The sequence below is a fragment of the Bradysia coprophila genome, chromosome III (assembly GCF_014529535.1).
Source record: "Bradysia coprophila strain Holo2 chromosome III, BU_Bcop_v1, whole genome shotgun sequence".
Taxonomy (NCBI): Eukaryota; Metazoa; Arthropoda; class Insecta; order Diptera; family Sciaridae; genus Bradysia; species Bradysia coprophila.
The window spans coordinates 2,306,977-2,322,767 of NC_050736.1; the positions used below are offsets into that span (position 1 = coordinate 2,306,977).

Sequence of the window (15,791 nt, forward strand, 5' to 3'; positions counted from 1 at the left end):
AAAACCTTAAACAAATATTATATATAATGTGTTTTTGTGGTTTTTGATATACTATATTTCGCTTACTGCAAAGCTAAGTTTGCTCCAGCGGATAACATACATGTAGTAGAATCTGAGGAGCATTTTATATTTTAGAACTTTTATTTTATATGAGATTTATGTCGAAATGTCGCATAATTTATTTGATGTGGTCGTTAGAGGGGATTAGGTGTTGTTATGTGTATACCTTTTGGATATAATGTGAAATTTTTGGAATCCACTGGGATTAAGTTTTAATAAAAAATTATGTGAACCTGAAAACTTTGTTTTTATGGACGGTTTTTGCTACAAAAAGCGATAATAATATTTATGGGAGGTATTATGGCAAGAGATATTGTCCTGGTAACAACAAAATGTTGTCTTTTGATTCTTCTGCTTGTGCACAAATCACTAAATTATGTTTCCTAATCTTTCCACTTTATCAACCAAATTATTCAGAAATAATTCCATCAGAGGTGCCACATCATTTCTTTTGGTCCGTGTGACTTCAACGGACCATTGTCTCAAACTATGAATGACGATATAAAATTGGAATAATTGTTACCTTAATATGATTATATTCAGCTAAAAGAGACGATATAATTTCAAGTATGAATAATACTGATGTGATCTATTGCCTAAGGTAGTAGAAACATTTCGTCTGAATACTTCATCTCCACTTATAAGTGTATAAATGTCACATCCAAAACGTAGAGCGATCCGTGCCCTACGTTTCGGATTGTTAGAATCCTAACTTCGTTGCAGTTAAAGGAAATATCGGAATTATCGCTACTGCATAGACATCTGTTATCAACAATTATGATAAAAAAGTAAGCGAGATGGTCTGACCACTGTGCTCTTAAATAGCAAAACATTGCTGTAAAACTAAAGGAGTAATAGATTTGGTATAAAAGACAAAGCGATGTTTGAAGCAAAAAAAGTAACAGATGAAATGACTAAATGTAGCTTTTTCATAGGATATTATCCAAGCGGCTTTTATAAAAGATAAGACATATTTTTCAATATAGTGAATCTTTGATGGCTAATGATACTTTCTAATAAATGTTTTTTGCCTTTCTTTGTTCGAAGATATCGCGAGCAATTTAATTAGATGAAAAGTCTAACATTGTCAGAACTTTTGAAATACTTATCCTTCTTTTGAAAGTGGACTGTAAGCTACACAGGGATGGGATATTCTGATTTGGCAGAGGGAATTAAGGGAGTTAAAGCATTCCAAAATATTTTCCATACTTGAAATTATATCGTCTCTTTTAGCTGAATGTAAATATTTTGAAGTAACAATTATGAGTTCCCAGAAACACATAAATTGTCCAAAAAGGCATAATTTCGATAAAATCTAACATCTAAGCTAAATTTACACAATTCTATTGGAAAGTAAATATGACAAAATTACTTTACTTAAGTGGCTTAGTCGTATATTTAACGGAAAAATATAAATTGTCAGTCATTTTTCCATTTGGTCTCTATACTTCCCGTCGTTTGCTCCAATTGAGAAAGTTTGCAGAAACTTTTGTTTTTCAAATTGTAGACAAAAAAATGTTTATTTCAATGCTCTATGGTTACTAACGGTTAACCAAAAGTGTTGCATTGTTGTATTTCGTTGTATTTTAGTACAACATTTTTTGAAATTGTTGTATTAAAAGAACACGTTTCCAAAGGGCTGTGTTTCACTATATCACAAAATAAAAGTCGCAATTTCAAATGTGAAAAATGTAACGTAGGGAACGTAAATTATTTGGAAATTCGGTAGAATTTATCAACAGCTCGTAATAATAACGAAATTTAAATAGCAAATTTCAAGACGAAACGATGTTTCTTCGCAGAAAAATTTGCGATCCTTACGTTATATGTCCGGTGGAATTACCTGTCTTCGTACCATTCAAACAATTTGCAATTTTTTTGCCACCCATGGAGTGGCTTCTATTCTTAACAAAAATTGCCCTGTTATATTTATCCAGAACCATGGAAACTGGCCTGATTCAGGAGAAAGAGCAGAAAAGCTTAACTAAAAATTTAACTAAGGACATATTCAACAAATCATGAAATCAATCAGAGTTTATAAAAAATCTCGTCCAACCGTCCGAATTTATCTTCTCTAAACATACCCATAACACAAGCTGCATTTGAACGCTGTAAAGCAATACCTATTCTTTGCTTCAAATAAGCCTTACATCTTGTTTCACTAGTTCTTTCAGAGATCACATTGCAAAGAATATCCACGAACCGAATGGCTTCCTCGCACCAAGGACCTAGCGTCTCTATTGGGAATGGTAAAATGAAATAATCTTGGTCGGAAAGCTCTTTGTAACGGTTTAATTTTACGTATTCTGCTTTTCTCGCGACTGAACCAGCCATTTTGAACTAAAACCTAAGTATGACGGAGATAAGGTGTCGGAACATGATGCAATTGATCACGAATTTTATTCAATTCGTCTGGTAACAAAAATTTTTTGCGTACGCGTTCGTTGAGGAATTGAAATTGATTGATGCCGTTAAACAAGATAACAATCAGGGACTCCAGTTCTTCGACCATTCCGCGTCTATTATATTGTATAAGTGTGTATGCTCTACGAAGATATTGTGACGTTGAGATCTGAAGCATTTATGAGGTCTTTAAGTTTTTAATGTGGTTGTTTAAATGGAACATTAGATACAACGTACTTGGCAAAGTTAAAATTAAAGTTAGGCGTTACTATTGCGATTTTGGAAAGACAAAACAAAAATGGTATAAAGGGTAATGGTGATCTTCAAAACTAGGGCAATTACAGTTCTCAAACACAGCGGTTTAAAGGACACAACCAAAACTTACGTGCATTTACGAACGAAATAAATTACGAAAATACATTGAACTCTGTACCACGAGTCCAGCAGTAGCCCGTCAGTACACACTAAAAGTAGCCAACACTGATCCTGAAAATGGTCAACCACGCCTGTTAACTGGCCTAAATGGAAACGAGACCGATCTGTCACAGGCACTAAGAAAGAATTTCGAACACGAATTTGAAATCTACAAAATCAACCGATTCATCAAACCAAAAATTCGAGTACTCAGTGAACTGGAAGAAATTTTTGCAGGATAATTGATTTAAAAATATGTCACTTTAACTTTAATACTCAAGACTTAAATTCAACATCGACGAATTTAACTTTCCCAAAATCGTAAAAATCAGCTACGACCATCCTGAATACATCACCAATTATTGTTAAAATGTATTCGGCAATTGAAATATTCTTTTCGTCTTCAATTCGGGTTTTTAACCCTCAAACTATCTATCTTTAAAATACGCATGCAATTACACCTCAAGTTAACTTATACTTTATACGATTCGTCACCTGAATAGGTTTACTGGATTTACTTCTTTTTGTTGTCTTGCTCCGCATACTGATTTTACCATTGAACGGTAATTTAAAGGCTAAGATTTCAAATATTTTTAAACAGTTGAACACAGGATGGTACAGAGAACCTTTATTGAAAGTTTTTTTTTAATTCGTTGTTCCCTTGCCCCATGAGCGATTCTAGATTTTCGAGTTAGTATAGTGAGCTTGTATACATCACTGAATGGTTTCTCTGTCATTAGTGACATTAGTATTCTCTTGAGTTAATAGCTGAATACCGTAGCTGATTTAACATGGAACCAGCATGTTGGAGATGGAAGTCTCCATTCCCATATAGGACACAAGATGGGACAGGTAAGCTTCTTGACATCATTTTAAAAACACTCGCTTTTTTACGACCCACCCTATTAAAGGCACAGATGCTAAAAAAAACAACACATCGAAACTTTCCATCCAGAATTAGAAATATAAATTGAATACATTTAAAAGTATAATGAGATTTGTTCGTGTAAGACGCAATAAGTTATACAATCCAACAAAAGTAATGAATGTCGTCGAAGATGATCTTACTCTCGGTCAAAACTACAATATTTGTAGCTCTATTTCAAAATTGAATATATCCCATTTTTATTATGGTTAGCAGTTGCTGTTTAAATTTGCATGTCAAAGAAAATTTCTACGATACAATTTCAATGTTAAGAAATTGCGCGTCATTTACCGGTGGCCAGCAATTTCAAATTAGAAATTGTTGTAGCGGAATCTAAACTGGTGATTTAAGTTTATTTTCTTGCAATGATGTCATCGACTTCATGATCTCATACTCATAATGAAAAACTAAACTATGGTTTCGTGATACTTTGAGGAATGTTAGAGAACTTGCACCTAGTATAGATGGACACTGAGGTTACAGTCATTTGGTGTGGACAGTGAAGATAAGAACAAACGATTTTGTTCATACCAATTTGTCTAAAGAAAAATGTTTGTTAAAACAAATGAAGTAGAAGATTTTGTATGACGCGCTTAGTTCTTATTTTGAGAAAAATGTAAAAGAAAGAAGAGATTTTATGATTATAACAGCGATGGGCTGTGCATGTAGTATTTAAAAGTTTTTGATATTGATATTCGTGATGAAGTTTCTCATTAATAGATTAAATCATTTCAACTGTCAAATAAATCAAATCCTTTTTTTGTGTACTTACTTACTGGCGACAATCTCATTCCATGAGTAATGTTTCGTTCTGAGACCATACTTCGCGAACGAACAACGAAGTCCCTAAGCCATCATAATGTTCTTTATTTACGACAAACGAAGAATGAATTTTGTACTTCGTTAGTTGCGTGCTACGATGATATTCTCGCTTAGCATGAAGTACATAGCTCATCGATTTCACCTATTCGCATGTCCGCACTAAAGTTCCAACTTTTCATAATGTCTACAGTACATAACAAGTAAAATGGGCAGAAACTCAGTTTAAACTAAGACACTATTCTGTTGAGTGTTTTGTTAGAACCGATATCATTGCTTAGCGATGAAATAGTTTTAGAAAAAGTTAGTTGTGCTTCCAGATTTAGCTTTCGTATTTTCACCAAGGTTTTATGTAAATTGAATGACACTCTTATTCAATATTCTTTTACAACTATTAATGTGTGTCTGGTTTGCTGTTGCTTGTGATTTCTGCTCTATTTTGTCCTTGAAATCAATTGTGCTCTTTGTTAGAAGCATAGATCGAAAGACCATGTGTTTAAACAATGTAAATCACCTTTTAGCTGGAATTCTTTTCCGTTATTTGTACTACATTTAAATAGATTGTCCGACTATGTTAGTCTACATTGACCTATGAACTATGAGCTTAATCTGTTGAAATTGAAGGAAAGAACAAAGAGACGTACCATTAACCGCGACTGTTAAACTTTGCGTGCCACTGGTTGGCTCATCTTACTAATTGATAGTGATTTGAGTTCATGTGTTTGCTCAGTTCATCAGGCTTAACTGTTTACGACTGTTTATTGCCTGATGGCATTTGGGGTCATAACAATTCCCGCGAAGCGTTGCTAATTAGGGAACCAACTGTTGGTCATTTTCTTGCTATAGAATTAAAGCCCTTGCTTTCACACTCTTCTGAATAAAAATATCGAAACTAGGATTCAAGCGAATAGTCATGAATAAACCATTAACATGGTATAAGAAGGTAGCGGAAACACCAAAATTATTTTGTGTCTTTTGACCGCAGATTCGTCTGAGACTCAGCGGATTTTCAGAGAGATTCGTCGTGTTATTCACTCGAGATTCGTGATGCTGTTTGCCGGAGTTTTATCGGATATTCACTGGATATTCACTGGATATTCGCTGGATATTCACCGGATATTCCTTGGCTATTCACTGGAAATTCATGAGGCTATTCACCGGAGATTCATCGGGCTATCACCTGAAATTAATCTGTGATCGAAACATTGTACAGACAGACACTTCTTCATAAAATAGCTCCCGCAACTTAGTAAATGTAATAAACCTTGTGTCACATTAATCTTCTATTTCCAGAAGGCATGGGATACTTAAAGATCAAATTAGGAGGACAAGATACAGTTACAAGGTATGTAGTAGAAACTACTGCTTAGGGCTATCACCTAAAATTAATCGGTGATCGAAACATTGTATAAACAGTCACTTATTCATAAAATAGCTCATGTAACTAAGTAAATTTAATTTAATAAAAACCGCATGTACATTTGGGTCTCATTAATATGGTATTTCCAGAAGGCATGGGATACTTACATTAGTCTTGAAGATCAAATTAGCAGGACAAGATGCAATTACAAGGTATGTAGTAGAAACTACTGTTCATCGTTTATAGATGTCGTTTCGATGGCCGTATTGTGTTAAATGAAACAGTGAATGTGTTTTTTTTTAACGTGAAATGACATTTAATATCCACAACTATACAATATTATTTATAAAATTTATAATTTAGATTTAATTATATTAAATTGCCTTTTAATTTAAAAATTTACGAACCGTCCACAATTTACATTGTGCAGTTTATTTATTTAATATCATTGAATGCTAATTAATTTCTTTTTTCTTCTTACAATTTATTACTTTTTCAAACAATTTTTTTTTGTTGTTTCCATAATGCTAACACAGCTAACACAAAAAAGAAAAAATATTTCTACATTATAAATGTTCTAGATATTTCTGTTATTTTCGTAAATGTGTTTTAGTTCAGGAATTGTATATTCATTTTGTTTTTTTCTTTAAAAAAAAAATTATTTTTACCATTTTTTGCTTAGTGTCACTGGTTCTATGTTTTTGTCATTTAGAATGTTCTAATTTGGTCTGATTTAATGCATAAATCGTTTGATTTTGTATGAAAATTTAAATGTTTTCGACAAAATTTGAAGTAGGTCTTAAACATCATCCTTAAAAAAAATGGATATTTTCCATCGATACTTTCCTTAAATTTTATGAATGCTGCAGTTATCGACCGCGAAACCGAACGAACATCTTCTAATGCATATCGTCAATTTTTCCTCATTTCAAATCTATTTTTATTCCTGAACTAAGGTTAAAGTGTATTCAAATACAGTTATTAGTTTGCTTATTAATATTGCTATAGAGTGAAGCTAAATATTCCATTCATACATTCATAACAAATGGTTGTGTGTGCTTGGTTCATAGAAAATATTTTTTTTTTCTTTATATCGTATTGTTATGTGTGTGTATATTAGTATTAATGAGCTTTCATATAAACTTATTTATAGTTGTTTGACACAATTTTCATTTATGTTTCTTTCATTATTTTTTGCTGCTTCATTATTGTTGACTATTTTATATTTATTTAAATGTTATGTGACAGTATTTATTACAGAGTGTGTACGAGTATAGTCATGATTGAATTGGTTAAATCATATTGTAAATGATTTGATGTAATGATGGATGAAAAACCAACAAAATATATTAATTTTAAGGGGATAAAAAAAGTTTTTGTTTAACCAAACAATTAATAAATAAAAATTTTAAAACTTTTATGGTTTATGCAACAGAAAAAAAATTCATTTAAAACTAAAATTTACAACAAAAATAAATTAAGGAATATCGAGTTAAAAAGGTACAAAAGCATTTTATAATTATAATAGTAAATAAAATCTGAATGAACAAAAAAATATTTCTTTTGTTCCATATCGTTAAAATATAATTAAAAAAGAAAACAAAATTATTATTGCACTTAATTTGTATTTTCATTTTATTTCTGTTTACTGTTGAAATGAAAGAAAAATTAACTTCAATTATCACTTTCGGCTATATATATTATTATAAACATTTTTGTATGTTGAGAGTCGATTTATTTAATTTGTTTAAAGTAAAACTCATTCTCATATCGCTTAAACTATATTATTATAGTACGGATTTAGCTAACTTTCATTTAAATATTTATAACTCATTTAAATTATTTCATGTGCTCGAATAAATATCGTTCGTAATTTATTGAAATAAACGTATTGTTCTCAATAAATAATCAAATTATTGATGTCATAGAATGACATTATTTTACTTCGACTTTTTTTTTTCTTTTTTTAAATCTAAAAATTTCAGAAAAATAAAATGGTGTGAAATAATAAATGAATGTGTGGTGACACGCAAAACACTGCTTGATTTTTTTAAAATCTTTTATCCAAAAGACTCCATTTTATTTACGCTCTTGACTATGATAAATAAAACTAGGACTCAATTAACGGTGCAATTATTATCTTAATTAAACTGCTAAAGATGACAATCCAACCACTTTTAATTGATTCTTAAGAAACACTTAACACTTTCGATTTACCTCCATAAAAGCGACTGTTTATCAGTTATCGATAACGAGAAAAACTATCGGCATCGGGGAATCTGGCACACGCATCATAGTATGCGTCCTTTTACGACATGTAATGAGAAGTCATGATTGTGCCAAATTCGCCGCCTATAGGTGAATCTGGCACACCATCAATTTGTATGGTGTGCCAGATTACCCGTCCCCAAACTATCAATGACGACCGTAAGCTGTTGCTGTCTTATAGCAAAATATGGGTGTGTTAAAACAAGCAAATTATTTTTTTTTGTATCAATCGTTAGGTGATACTTACGGAAGAAGTAATAGATTTATCGTAATACGATTATTATTGTTTACAAAAGAATAGAATCTTACGTGTTCAACTTGAAGCCAATAGGTCGATAGTCTAACGAAATAGAATCAAAAATCTAAAAAGAATTATCGAAAACGAACGATTTCAGGAAAAACGATAAGCTCTAAATGTTTTATATAGAAACAAGCATGTTTGTAAAAAATGAAGTAAAAGATTATGAAATCAATCTCTTGAAAATACTTAGATCAAATGAAGTAATATATGTGATGGTAACACTACTGTGTGTCGCCTGAGAAAAATAAAATTTAATTCAAACGAAATACTAAACGGAGTGCCTTTCGACATAAAATGTGCAAAAATTTATGAATCGTCAAAATTTTCATAGTTTCATTCTTCTAACCCTATTATTGAGGGAAAGTTTAGAAGTGAATTTTTGTGTGCTGATCTGAGGCGGAGTCGATAATCATATGAAAACGATTTCTTAATTTTTCGTTGTTGCAGTTTGTATTGAATGAGAAAGATACGATGATTGATGGAAATAGCATTCTTGTGCAGAGGGTATTGATCTAAGCCGGATTCTGTCATTTTGTTCTATAATAATATAAGATATTGTACTGATTAAATTGAAGAAAATGTTCTCTTCGTAACGTAAATCACAATGATCCCAAAAATTCGCTGTTTTCTTTTTAACACCACTGCACAATCAGTATATTTTTGTCTCATCATTTCTGGCTTTAGTCTGTTCACACAATATGTGTCTTTCGACATCGTCGTTTAATGATTGATTTTAATGTGGATAATAAAAACCCACATGCTTCACATTACGTTCATGAATTGAGCGGATACTTAAATTTTTGGTAAACAAAAATAAATATTTGAGAATTTGTGGAGAATTCGGATTGAATGAAACCCTTTACGGTACCATACACACAGTCTAACTGTTGCGGCGATATTATACAAGGAAAACTCAACTGTATCCATTGAAAATAAACATACCACCATAAGATTTTATTGTGCGATAAACAGAGTAATATTATTATTGATGGAATTACTTTCAGTACCACTTCTCGAAGCAATTTATTTGGGTACACTATACACACACAGGCTTTAAAATCTAACAATAACATAAATTTTGCCTCAAATATTTATCGTTCATATAGGCCGAAAATCAAAACGAAACGATATGTTTGAAATATATATTTTCAGAATAATAATTTGAAATTCGAAAAAAAGTTTTCAATGTTTATTCTTAGGCCATCCGAAATGGTGTATAAATATGCTAATGAATGTCTCGTGATGTTGTAAATTTAAATATTGAATTTAAAGTGATATCAAATAGACTTTATTGTTATTATGTGAGTATAACACATTTTTCGAGGATTGTTTTCGTATAACTAACATGCCCATAAATTGTTCGAAGTCCATTTTGGACAAGAACATTAGTTTCATATTGACATATTATGTCACCTCATTTGTTAAGCAATAATAAATTGCTAGATAAATATATTTTCAAAGTAGTGGCGAATGTATCAACAGAAATCGAGAGGCAGTAGAAACTGACCACACCTTTAGATAACTATCTGAATGTTGGATAGATAAGCATAACTTTGGAAATGATTGTGAAACGTGTTCGAAAAAACTCTTTCCATTGAAAAAATCACGATTAGAATTCGGGGGTTCGTTTGTCTCCGATTCGAAGAATATCAAAATGTGAGACTTACTGATTTTAGTTGATAGAAAATGATTAGGGCTTCTTCTTGAACTTAAAAGACTTTCAATAAGGACAGACAATGCAGATGGAAATCGTCTTAAGTAAAAATTCGAGTTTTGTTCTTGATCTTTAGCAAAAGAAGCCTCCGGGTTCAGTTGGCGATTAATTATCTTCTATTAAAAAGTCATCAGGGTGCGGTTTGCAGTCGATTCCCAGTTCGCACAAATTTATTTTTATTCTATACAGTCCCCTGTACAACATAAGAGTTTTTGATATTTAAGCAGTCGCTCAAACATACCGAATCAATAAAGAAAGAAGTGGAACCAGTGAGCTTCAATTCAGTTAAAATAATTAATTGAAAGTTCAAAGAATTGCGACATGCAATGTACCCCGACAGTAAAAGAAACAATTGTCAAAATATTGCTTGTCTCTTTTGATTTATGTTCTCAATGGTCACATCGTATACAAACGTGACAAACCAATTTTCAAGCGATAAACTGAAACCGTTTTGTTTGTATCACTGGAACGGAACATCCCCCTTTTTAGAAAATGTTGTGGCATTATCCGAATATATGTTTGAAATTTTGTGTACCCATAGCGGCGCTTGGTATAATACGAAAATCGATTATGTTTATCAAGAGCTTGTGGGGTTTGGGTTGTATTGGTGTGTATATCATCTGGGTTTCAGGCTGTGTATAAATGGGGTTGTTTAAATTTAAAGATATTTTGTGCGGGAATTGTATGCACATGGAATGGTATGAGTGAATTTATATAAATGGATTTGGGAAATGAGTAGTTTAATTGCTGCTGCTAATTACGTTCGCGCCACAATTTATAATTGCCGTACATTTTGATTTTGTGTTAATTTATGTAAATTACTTTGCAACAAAATTTATAAATAAATTATTTGTTAAACGAAGTCGAACAATAAAATTCAATTCATTTCGATAGAATTCGGCAACTGCAACTAATAAATCAACTAGCAAGATGATTCGGGACAAGCTTCTGGTTTAGTACGTGTACATTAATTTTGTAAATCACGTTTAAAAGAACAAGTAATTTAGGAACCATAACCAAGATTGAAAACAATTCCGTAATAGAAAACATTGGTCGAAAAGTGGCTATTTTCCTCTGCTAATTAAACTAGTATGCCAGTCGAATGCTACACTGATCTATATAGGAAAATTTCGGCAAAGATTTCTGCTATTTCGGCTATCTCGTCAAAGAGATTTCTACTTACAAGTTCAACCCACCGACACGTGAATTTATTTTACTATTCTGAAATTCCTTGACCGAAAAACGGGATGAGACGTACTATTCGGCGGGATGTCGACAATAGAACTTACTTATTTCAATCCTACGCAGAGATGTAAGTATCTCCAACGATAATGAAATATTCGCGGCTGCTAAGAATTTGGTTTCAATGGAGCGAGAAATTCCCATAAATACTGAAAAAATAAATATTTTTTTAAAGAAGGAGAAGGTGGTACAACAACTGTAGAATAGGAGAGAAAATGATTAGAAGAAATAACGTGCATCCATTCAATAAACCTTCATCCAGACTAGTCTCTTTTGTTACTTATGTATCTTACTCAGTGTTGAACCATCATCTTATGTCTTCACAAATAATAATTTTGTGATAACAGTCGGTTAAGTATAACGTTCGAAATTATGTGTTGTGAAAATAGTGAAAAACTCCCTCAGTCAACTGGAAATGGCATTGCATTAAATTCAATTAATCTTACTTTCGCAAAGTCAAGCTTTATGTCAATACTGGTTGTGCCATGACTAGTTTACCGATCTCATAAAAAAATTGTTGTCAATTGAAACCATGCATTCTCAAATATCAATAAAAAAGTGTGTATACAACGCGAACAATGTCTCTAAAATTTTAGTGTACAACGACCATATAATTATATTCCGAATAAGGTCTCAATAATTCGACATTGATGGACGCTTCGGTTGAATAACAATTTGATTGAAATTCTTTTTGTGAGCAAGAGGAATTTGTCCTAGAAAAAAATTTTTTTTTTGAAGGTTTCGAAAATATAATAGTTTTATTTGATTCGCGGACACATAGAGATTGCAATTTCGAATTAATATTGTCATCAGTATTGTGTATTAAATATATCCAGTGCCCCACCCACTCTATCGTAAATAATAAAAATAGATCTGCTATGACACAAACACAGTGAAAGTGAGTCCGCAGCTAGTTGATCACTATCATTACTTATCATTAGTCAAAAACAACTAGTAAAATGGGACTGCAGTTACGTGTAAATAAATGTATTCATTCAGTAGCATAAACTATAACAACACACGCTACACAAAGTAATTTAATTTTGATTAAATATGTGTGTACGTAAAGTATAGTTAATGATGATTTATTAATATTTTTACTTCAATTATTTTAAATATAACTTTTTATAGCTCAGTTTTTAACTCATTTCAATTAAAACTAATTATTTTCTTTAGATGCAAGTTTTCAATTTAGTAATATGTTCCCCTTTAAAAGAGAAACTGAATGCAACTTCTTCTTTTTTTTTCTTTTTCACGTTTCCTTTTCAATTAACTAAGTATTTTGATATCCATATCAGATTATAATATTCCCCATCCACATGTTAATTATATTATCCTCTTTTTACAATAAAAGTTCTTTTTTTAATGGTCATAAATTTATGCAGAATACAAAAAAACACGCCGTGTAATAAATATAAAAATAATAACCGGACCAATAAGCATGTTTTTCTCGTTCCTTTTTTTCCGTCCAATCTGTTTTAATAGCAATTTAAATTTGAATATTAATTGCACAAAGCACGCAATGAGGCGTGTGCACGGGAATTTTAGAAATTTTAATAAAAACAAAAGTAGCAAAAATTATTGTTGTTTTGCTCAAATTTTTCGTTAGTTTGATTTTGTGTCGCAATAATGTGGTGTTTTAGCGACAGTATTTATAAAAAAAAAAAATTGGTATTTGTAATTTATCATGTTTAACGGTAAAAAAACAGTTTTTTTTAATGAAAACAAGTAGAAACTGATAATTAAGCGGAATGTTTTTACATTAAGTTTCGCTATAAAAATATTTTCGTTGAGTTCAAAAACATATCAAACTGGAATGTTTTATCTGTCCGAATAGACATTACACAGTTTAATATACGCAGTGATTTGTGGCACATTACACTAGTTGACACGGGTACTGTTGTCGTAAGAGTAGTATTTTTATGCGATAGATTTTCATGTGAGGATTTCAAATCTGCAACTCAATTTTACTTTCCACCCCGCATTGATTTTACATCACCCCTAACAGATCCCATACATTTTAGGTAACACCCCGAGTATCAATGTGAGCAGAAGTATCATCTCGCACTTCGGATTTGAGTTCGAGTGTCAGTGGAAGTATTAGCTGGAGTGTATGCTCATAAGTAAGTAAGTTCCAACAGAAAATATAATTCTGCGAGTAGAGTTGATACAAACGATTTTTGTGTATATTCTTTTGTTACTATCATCATGCGATTTCTCATCTTTTTGAAATTCGTTTCGGACTGGTTTACCATTGTCACAATGCAGTGTAGGTATCATACGATTTTTTGGTGTATAAATTCATTACCTTTTAGCGTTCGTTGTCTCGTATATTATGGCTTTGTTTCAAATAGATAACAGGCCTTTAGTTGTTCGTCATGATCAATATAACCAGAAAAAAAATCATTTTTGTTCTTTTATCAAACAAATTTATAACATTTCATGTGTCGAACGATACATTCGGATTTTTATGCAAAAATTTAGAAATTTACATTTACACCAAATATTACTGTTCATAAACTGAATAACCAATTTCTTTTTGAAAAATAAGGCCTAATGGGCAGCAAAAATTTAGTTTCAAATTTTGCCATTAAGACTATATGCTCACCCAGAAAATTTAATTTTGATTGATTCCATCCCAACCAATAATCTCAAATTCAATGTCTTTCTCATTATCGGCAGGAACCGACCCTTCCAAACGTTCTAACCGCTGTTGTTGTAATGTAAGCACTTTCACTTGCTTCAACAATACCAAACGCTGCAATTGCTCGTTAGTAAGTAACTTAGTTTCCGATGTTTCGTGCTCATCAAGCAATTGTTCAGCATCAGATTTCGATGTTGTATTGACGTCAGAAAGTTTGTCTGAAGATGCCCCGGGTAAATTAGAATCACGAATTTCTTCATCTTCGTCAGTTGTAATGTTGGTCTCCTGGAAAAATTCCTTCAACTGTATCCATATGTCCTGCCCACTAAAGTTTATGATCAAAATTACCCCAAATTCCAATAGTTTTGATTGCCAGCCACTTAATTTCTTTCCACTAGACAACGCCAATTTCGCACGAGATTTAAAATTGTTGATTTTCTTATACAATCCAGCTTGGGTTAATGTTTTGCCAGAAGTTTCGGTCCATTTTTTTATTATTTCTGCAGCCGCACTTTCTTTCTTTTTCGTTAAATCAACAGCTCTTGACTTTATAAGAACATCCTTATGTTCTTCGATTATCAACACAAATTTTACAGATTCCTCTAAATCAGGTTCCATTTCGATTAAATAAAAGTAGCAAATTTTGTGAGATTGACGAATGTTTGTTGTGGTTGAGAGCGATTTAGAAACTGTCATTGCCGAAACATACACACAGACAAACGACAAAAGAGCTAGCTACTAATGCTAGATAGGGTAGTCAGTCAAGTTACGAGCACTGTTAAGCCTTATACGAGCCCCCATTTCCCTTGTATAGGTGTGCGCGTAACTGGAACATTGTTTCTTTTAAATTGGAGTGCATTTTTTTTTTTTGGTTTCTAATGGTAAGGGTCACATGAGGGCTCTTAACTGAAACATTTTTTCTCATGGTAAGGTAGTGCTCGTAACTACCGTGGGCTCGTAACTAAAACGGCTGCCCTACAATGAGCGCTTGACTGATTTATTTAAGTATTGAAGAATGATTGACATTGACGACACATTCCAATTTGAATTTTTGTGCATTTTACTCGCCATTTTGTCAGTCACCATTAAATTTTAAATAAAAATTCGAACCGTTCAAAAAAGTAAAATGAGCTCAAAGCAGTGCAAAAATTCGGCAAATATTTTCTGTTACATTTGTGGCCAGTTTTGTGTTTCTGCGCAAATTCGACCAATAACAGCAAACACAAAAACATATTATGAATCGTACTACGGTCTAGCCATTGAAAGCGGAGGAAAGAGTTGGATTCCAGAAGTTGTTTGTAAATGTTGTGAGGTAAATTTGTCTGCATGGTGGAGTGGTAAGCGAGCGCAAATGCCGTTCGCAGTCCCTATGAAATGGGGTAAGCCACGCAATCACAGAAACGATTGCTATTTCTGTATGACAAGTGTAATCGGATTTTCATCAAAAAATAAACATAAAATTAAATATCCCGATTGCCGTTCTGCTGTGAAGCCAGTCTTGCATGGATGTGATTTTCCGATCCCAGTCTCTCCTAACCCAGCTCTGCAGGAAATTGAATTATCCGACGCAATTTCAAATGGCATCCAATTGCACGACTCAAGTCAAAATTCAACTACGTGCGACGAAGCTGCTAATGAAGC

General features: G+C 32.2%; 1 protein-coding gene across 2 annotated transcripts in view; it reads right to left on the reverse strand.

Annotated features, from left to right (window-relative positions):
* Positions 1 to 7,942: 7,942 nt before the first annotated feature.
* The window catches only part of LOC119075463 (protein suppressor 2 of zeste), a 36,157-nt gene continuing 28,308 nt past the window's right edge, over positions 7,943 to 15,791 (reverse strand). For both annotated transcript variants that reach the window (XM_037181912.1, XM_037181920.1), the window contains exon 8: positions 7,943 to 12,979. The gene's annotated coding sequence lies outside the window, so the exon portion shown is untranslated. The remainder of the gene's footprint in view (positions 12,980 to 15,791) is intronic.